Below are 7,704 nucleotides of genomic sequence, written 5' to 3' on the forward strand. Positions count from 1 at the left end.
TAAGTGGTTTTTTAAGCCATGAAACTCTTCATTATGGACTCCAGAGCTGATATTAATACATTTTTTAGACCTACTGGTCTTAACTTTAATCAGCTCAGGAATTTAAATCTCCACTAAACTTTAACACATTATCTTGGGTTATTTATTACAAAGGGCATAGTATAATACACTGTCCAAAGTTTATCTTCCAACTTGTTCTAAGCAAGAATATTATCTCCTGAGGGCAACTGCAGATTTACTTTTAATTTCTGAATATCTGTGATACCAAAATGTGCAAAAGAGGCTGTTCTCATTTCTAACCATATACTCAGTATATCTTGACATATCCCTCTGGAATTCCTCCATGTGTCCTGACAGCCTCATGAGACTACACATTCAGAGGTTTTGGGTTTTTGGGGTTTGTTTGTTTGTCGGGTTTGTTTGGGTTTTGGTTTTGGGTTTTTTCAGACAGGATTTCTCTGTGTAGCAATGGCTGTCCTAGAACTCCCTCTGTAGACCAGGCTAGCCTCAAACTCAGTGTTCCTCTGGCCTCTGGCTCCTGGGTTCTTTGCCATGTTAACTTCTGAAATGATCCTAGATGAATGAATGAAGTACCACACATTTTTACAGCCCTGGACCCTGAAGCCCACTATACTTCCTGCGATCGTTTCACAGAATAAAAACTCTGGTGTCCCCAAACTCAATTTTTCAAGCAAAGATTTTGTTGTTATTGTTGTGTAGTTTTGTCTTAGGATTTATCATTTAAGCCAGACATAGTAAAGCATGCCTTTGGTTTCAGCCCTTGGGAGGCAGAAACAGGTACTTCTCTGTGAGTTTGTCTATGAATGTCTTACCTGTATGTATGTATGTGTACCATACATGTGCCTCTTGGCCTCAGAGGCCAGAATAGGGCATTCGATACTCTAAAACTTGAGTTACAGTTGGTTGTGGTGGGTATTGGGAACTGAACATAGGCCCTCAGCAAGAACAAAAAGTGCCTTTACTGATAAGCCATCTCTCCAGCCCAAGCTGGAGTTTTATTGATGATATTTTAATAAAGGCTTAAGCATAAAGGCTAAAGAAGAAAGCAGACTCTCTGAAAGAAAACCACTACAGAGCGGAGTACTGCCATACAGAGATACTACCGTCAAAACTCCATGTTTTATCTGTCTGTCTCCCTGGAGGTAGATTTGCTCAACTTTCTTTCATTAACAATCATCTCCCAACAAATTATCTTCTAGTGACCTTTAACCTCAGTGACAAGCAGACCAGTGTGAAGTATATAGCACAGTTCTTCCTTGACACGTGTCTGTACTCCAGCATGACTGCATTGTCTGTGCATCACCGCCTTTCACATGGGACAGAGGATCCTCAGGTAAAGTCCGTATGCAGCACTTTACCCACCAAACCATCTCCCAGCCCCCAAACATACCTGTAGCAAGTTTTGCTGGTGCAAATTGTAATATATTTCATTTTTAGTTTTTTTTGTTTTTCGAGACAGGGTTTCTCTTAGCAGCCCTGGCTGTCCTGGAACTCACTCTGTAGACCAGGCTGACCTCAAACTCAAGAAATCCACCTGCCTCTGCCTCCCAAGTGCTGGGATTAAAGGCATGCACAGCCACTGCCCGAGTCATTTTTAAGTTTTTACCAATAGTTCAGATTAATAACACAAAACAGTCCAAACACTGGTGGCTCACACTTGTGATCCCTACACCGGAAAGGCTGAGACAGGAGGGTTGATGGAAATCTAAGGAGTCTGAGCTACATAGTGAGTTCTAACCTAAGCTTCATATGAAACTCCCTCAAAAATGAAATTTGTTTACAATCACAGAACAACATATTAAAATGCTATATACTCTGCTACTGCCCTGTAGTTGAGTCAGAACCTTTCTAGAGGGTAGAGGTATGGTCAGCAGCTGAACACAGATACATCATGAGTGATGCTTGGGTTTGAGTCTCAGCATTACAGACAAAGCAGAAGGACCCTCCTAGGGAGGTTAGCTCTTTCTTTAAAAAGGAAAAAAAAAGATTATTTTTATGTATGTATGTGTCTGTGTGTAGGTATTTACACATGTGTGCTGGTCCCCAGGGGAGACCAGAAGAGGGCATTGGATCCTCTGGAGCTAAAGTTACAGAGGGTCCTAGGAATAGAATTCTCATCTCCTGCAAGAGCAATGATTACTTTTAACCACTGAACCATCTCTCCAGCGCCACCTCCCCCCTTCCTCCTTCTTCACATTTATTTATTTTGTGAGTATATGGGGGAGGACATGTGAGGGCAGAGATGTGCGGGTGTATGGGAGTACGTGTCAGGGCCTACATGTGAGGGCAGAGATGTGCGGGTGTATGGGAGTACGTGTCAGGGCCTACATGTGAGAACAGAGATGTGTGGGTGTATGAGTTACATGTCAGGGAATACATGTGAGGGCAGAGATGTGCGGGTGTATGGGAGTACATGTCAGGGCCTACATGTGAGAACAGAGATGTGTGGGTGTATGAGTTACATGTCAGGGAATACATGTGAGAAGGGCAAAGATATGTAGGTGTATGGTGATACATGTCAGGGCACACATGTGAGGGCAGAGAGCAAGTTTCAGGACTTGATTGTCTCAGCAAATGGATTCTGAGACAGAATATCAAGCTTGGCAACAACCACCTTTATCAGTTGAGTCTCTCTCCAGCCCTTCTGGGTTTTCCCTTCTTTTTCTTTTTTTTTTTTCTCCCTCATTCCCACTCTTTGTCAGATGTATATGATCTTGTACTTAATAAATGTATGTGAACCTTGATCTGGGTTTGTGGGGAGAAGGGTAGGTTTGTTTTGTGATTTTGAAATAGGTTCTCATGGAACTCAGGCTGGCCTCAAATTCACTGTGTAGTTGAGGTTGGCATCGAACTCCCCTCAGCTCCCTGTTCTGTGATTTCTAGCTTGCCCTATCATGCCTGGCTGCACTTGCAATGTATGCTTAAACAATATAAAATTGAGCCGGGCAGTGGTGGCACATGCCTTTAATCCCAGCACTTGGGAGGCAGAGGCAGGCAGATTTCTGAATTCGAGGCCAGCCTGGTCTACAGAGTGAGTTCCAGGACAGCCAGGGCTACATAGAGAAACCCTGTCTCCAAAAACCAAAAAACAAAAAAAACAAGAAAACAAAAAAAAAAACAAAAAACAAACAAAAAAAACACCACAATATAAAATTGAATGATTACAACTCTTTGTCTTTAAAGAGATTACCATTCAGTTAGAAAGTTCTGAGACTGTATAGACAAGGCCGGCAGGGGAAAGTGCAAAAAGACACTTAAAGGGTGTGGCCTTTAGAGACTGCTAGCAATAAGGGATGGGAGAGATTCTCTGAAAGGAGACACACAGGATGTATGTCTTTGATTCGATGGAAATAGCCTGTATCTTCATAGTGTGCTTGTCTAAACCCAGGTCACTTGGGTTTGAGTCCTGACATCACCAAAAGAACTCACAGTCCTATACATCCAAAAAATAAAAATTAGTACCAGCAAGATGGCTCGTAGGTAATGGCACTTGCCATGAAAGCCTGGCAACCTGAGTTTGTTCCCCAAACCATCTAAGGGTGGAGAGAGATTTGGCTCCTCAGAGTTGACTCTGACTGCCACAGGTGTGCTGTGATATGGACACATATACGTACACTGTCACCACCACAAAAACAGGAAGATTTCATTAAAAAATTAAAATTGTAATTTACTTATATATAAATTGTATGCGGTTGTATAGCACTACCCTCGGAGCAAACCAGCAGCCAACTCCGTGCTTCAGTGGCGGTGCCTGTTTGCAAAAGATCATCCCAACTGGACTTCTCCATTGTTTGACATTCCTTCATGGATGGAGGGAGTGGGAGGGCCATGGGACTCCAGCCTAAGTATCCAGTATCCAGGTACTCACCACCTCCTTGTATGCAATTTTACCCTAATTGCATGTTGCCTGGTGATCTCAGGGAGGGCCTAAAGTGTATGTGTGGGGAAAGACTAAGGTAGGGGACTCCATCCATGTGGCTAGTGGGGAGCCATCATCCCCACTAGGTAAAGATTTTCCAGTGCAGCTTTGCATCTGGTCTCCTGTCAGTAACCACCCACCATGGTCAGTGTGTAAGTCCAGTAAATAGGATCAAACTCCTTGTCATGGGACCTTAGCAAGGGAGGGAGTAGACGTTGCCTAGTTTCACAACAGGAGAAAATTCTTGTTATACATATCAGTAGTCAGTTATGAATCAGGCATTTAGAAAATGGTAAGAGGTGAGTGAAGGTATAGAAGAAAATGGTTTCAGTGTTTTCAGCTAGGTCACTGGTATGAATGAGGTCAGCTAAAAAAAAAGGCTGAAATTTTGATCATTATAGAAATTGGAGAGAAGAAGCCACTTAACTCGGAATGTGCACACTGATTTGAGGATTACTGGTCCAGGTTCTTTGGGAGCTAAGGTAAGAGATGTCTGGGTTTAGGTGAGATCATGAGGAGCCCTTGCCTACTACAAAGTGTAGACTAGTCAGCAACTAGCAAAGCAACACCACATGGAGGAATTTGAGGTGGTGAGCTAAGCACTCAGGAGCCGTGTAGAGCCTGCAGGTAAGAGGACCTGTCTAATTGTTAAAGAGTAACTAGATTCCTTATGGTAAGAGCATGTGCGTCCAGTCCAGGGGCAGTCTACCAGGAACAGAAAGGAGGAGTGATTCTTAAAGGAGATAGAATCTGCCAGTTTGCAGGGAAGGGTGGAGCTAAAAATAACAGAAATATCCAGCTCACCTGCCAACAGGGAAGCAAGGCCCCAGCAAAGTGAGAGAACAGAAAGAAATGGAGTAGGAAGGAAGGCTCTGTGCTCTGAGGACAGATAGCTGGCTGCTGTGGAATACCACACACACAGGGGGGTTGGGGGGGCACATGCACAACCTGGTTGCTAGAGAAAGCTCTTACTAACGTGTGCAAGGCTCTGCTCCTCAGTGTGGGGGCTCTGCTCAGTGTGGAGGCTCTGCTCAGTGCCCCTCACACACACCCTAAAGAAAGCCTGCCAAAATAGAAGTCTGTCAAAGGGGAACAAAGCCAACTTGGGCTTTGGAACTCACTCGCCTTCCAGGAAACACAAGGAAGGAAATGCTTTAAAGCTAAGTTATGGTCTTGGGAAAGGCTTCATGGAGCTAGGGTTGGCTCATTTAACTGGGCCAAAAGACTTTGCTCATCCAGGTTTATTTGAAGGAGACACAAACATCATCATCATCATCATCATCATCATCGATAAGTTATTTCTCAGCCGGGCAGTGGTGGCGCACGCCTTTAATCCCAGCACTTGGGAGGCAGAGGCAAGTGGATTTCTAAGTTCGAGGCCAGCCTGGTCTACAGAGTGAGTTCCAGGACAGGACAGCTGGGACTACACAGAGAAACCCTGTCTCGAAAAACAAAACAAAACAAACAAACAAAAAAAAGTTATTTCTCTGCCAGTGAAATGAGCCAATACAAGCCAGATTAGATTATATTAAATGCAGGTTTACTGGAAAGCTGCTCTCAGTGAGTTCTCTAGCCCCCAAGGAAGGAGGCCAAGAAAGTCACCATGGGAAGAGAGAGAGAGGAGAGGGGGAAGAGAAAGAAAGAAACAGCACGGACGCAGAGAGAAAAGGAAAGAGAGGAGAGACCAAAATGTCTGGATTATTTAGGGAGGAGCCTCTGGAGGAAGGGCAGCCCAGCCCCTGGGCTGGAAAGCTCTGGATTGAGGGCAGGGTATGCCAGGTAGGGACAGAGGAATGCTTTGGTATGTTAAATATGCACCTCAATCCCGGGTCCTGGAGTCTGAAACCAAACAATTATTATTGTTTTTCTTTTTAATTTTCTGAATGTGTTTGTGAGTATATGACTCATGTGTGCAGGTGCTGCTGAGGCCAGAAGAGAGTGATGGATCCCTGGGGCTACAGTTAAGGGCAGTTATAAGCTGCCAGTCATGGGCATACGGTAAAAGGACCGGGGTAAAAGGAAAAACATCCTGACCCTGATTTGACACCAAGCCCAAGCCAGGGACAAGACACAGAATCCCACCAATCCCTGAGCAATTCCTCACACAGCCCTTCCAAGGAAACCTATGGAAGTCCTGTGTTCTGCTCAGTTCCCTTCTGCTTCTTTTCTCCTTTTCTTTTTAACTGCTGAACCACCTCTCCAACTCCCATAACAAACTCTAAATCTCCATAACCAAAGCCAGTGATAGAAGTTAAAAGCAAGGAACACACTGGGCTGGGGGTGAGAGCAAGAGTTAACTTCCTAAAATGTCTCCTTGTGTTTCAGAGAGAGGCTTTCAAGCTGGGGTAAAGCTCAGCAGAGGGTTTGCCTAGCTTGTCAGAGACTTTTTAGTTCAATCCTCAGCTTGTTACGATTGATGGTTCAGTGAAAGGGGTTGATAGTCACCTCATAAGCCTGTAAATCTTCCAACTTGAGAGGTGAGGCAGGAGAATCAGAAGCTTAAGGTCCTTTGCTTCCTTCGCCAGCACATAAATTAAAATTGGGAAGATACGGAGATTAGCAAGGCCCCTCAGAAGGATGGCATGCAAATCTGTAATGTATTTTTGTCTGTTCAGTTTTGTTCACATAACTTTAGAACCTGGAAAAGCTGTTGCTGGTTAATTCAGAACATAATGCTGTTATTAGTCCTACATCTATCTCTATATACATATGTAAATGCATACATATAATTATATACTACATATATAATTTGAGATTTTGGAAACTTCTGCTGTGCTGTCAACTTGGTGGCTGAACCCTAGGGTGGCAGAGTGGCCATCGACAGGACTGGGACGCCAGAACAGTATACATCCCCACCAGCTAAGTTATTTGTGTTGTTCACAGACTGTGTATCCATGGGCTGGAGAGATGGCTCACTGGTGAAGAACACATGTTGCTCTTTCAGATGACCTGGTTTGATTCTCGGCACCCACAAGGTAGTTCACAGCCATCCATAACTCCAGTACCAAAGGATCTGATATCCTCTCTTCTTCCCTCCATGGGCGCTAGGGGCACACATGGTACACAGACATACACGCAGACAAAACCTTCTCACATAAGATACATAAATCTAATTTAAATTTTTCTTTTAAAAAAATCTATCTAGGAAAAAAGTCTTTGAGGAAGAGGCAGGCCCCTGTTCTAGCTCACGATGGTTGCATAATGAAGTCATTTTGTTTCATCAGCTCTAAGGTACAGTATTTGGTTTGTGAATAGTAAATAACAGGGATGAAAATTCTCAGGGCCATAAAGTTAAAAGTGTTCTCAGGACTCAAATGTCCTAGTCACCAGCACCCAGTTTCTTCAGATAGCCCCTCCCCATCCTCAAGCTTGCCTGACCACCTTTAACTATGGCCCCCTTCCTTTTCAGGTGCTTCCCACCACTATGCAGTCATCTCCTCTCCAAACTTGCAGACCTCTCCTATTGCCCTAGGGAGATAGGGAAGTTATCTCTGCCACCTCCAGGAGGAGAAAGTGGAACCCTTGTGGCTCTGACATCCCTGTATTCCTTCAGCTAAGACCTCTTCCCATGGAACAAGGCTGGGCTGCAGCCTGTATCCTTAAATTCTGATGTGAGGACAGCATACTGGTGCAGTACAGAAACTTGGAAAGCATCCAGTACAGAACCACGGATTCCTTTTAGACAGGAAGCCAAGCCCAGAGGGAAGTCAACCATCTTGTCTCCCGACTCTCCTAAGCTCCTCCTACTGCTTTATAAAGGAAGC

General features: G+C 44.3%; 1 non-coding gene across 1 annotated transcript; it reads left to right on the top strand.

Annotated features, from left to right (window-relative positions):
• The first annotated feature begins 6,449 nt into the window (after positions 1 to 6,449).
• LOC114631042 lies at positions 6,450 to 6,552 on the top strand. Its single transcript, XR_003712896.1, has one exon. It is a non-coding gene; the product is annotated as a U6 spliceosomal RNA (small nuclear RNA).
• Positions 6,553 to 7,704: the final 1,152 nt, after the last annotated feature.

This window comes from Grammomys surdaster, unplaced genomic scaffold, assembly GCF_004785775.1.
Source record: "Grammomys surdaster isolate TR1022 unplaced genomic scaffold, NIH_TR_1.0 67, whole genome shotgun sequence".
Lineage (NCBI taxonomy): Eukaryota > Metazoa > Chordata > Mammalia > Rodentia > Muridae > Grammomys > Grammomys surdaster.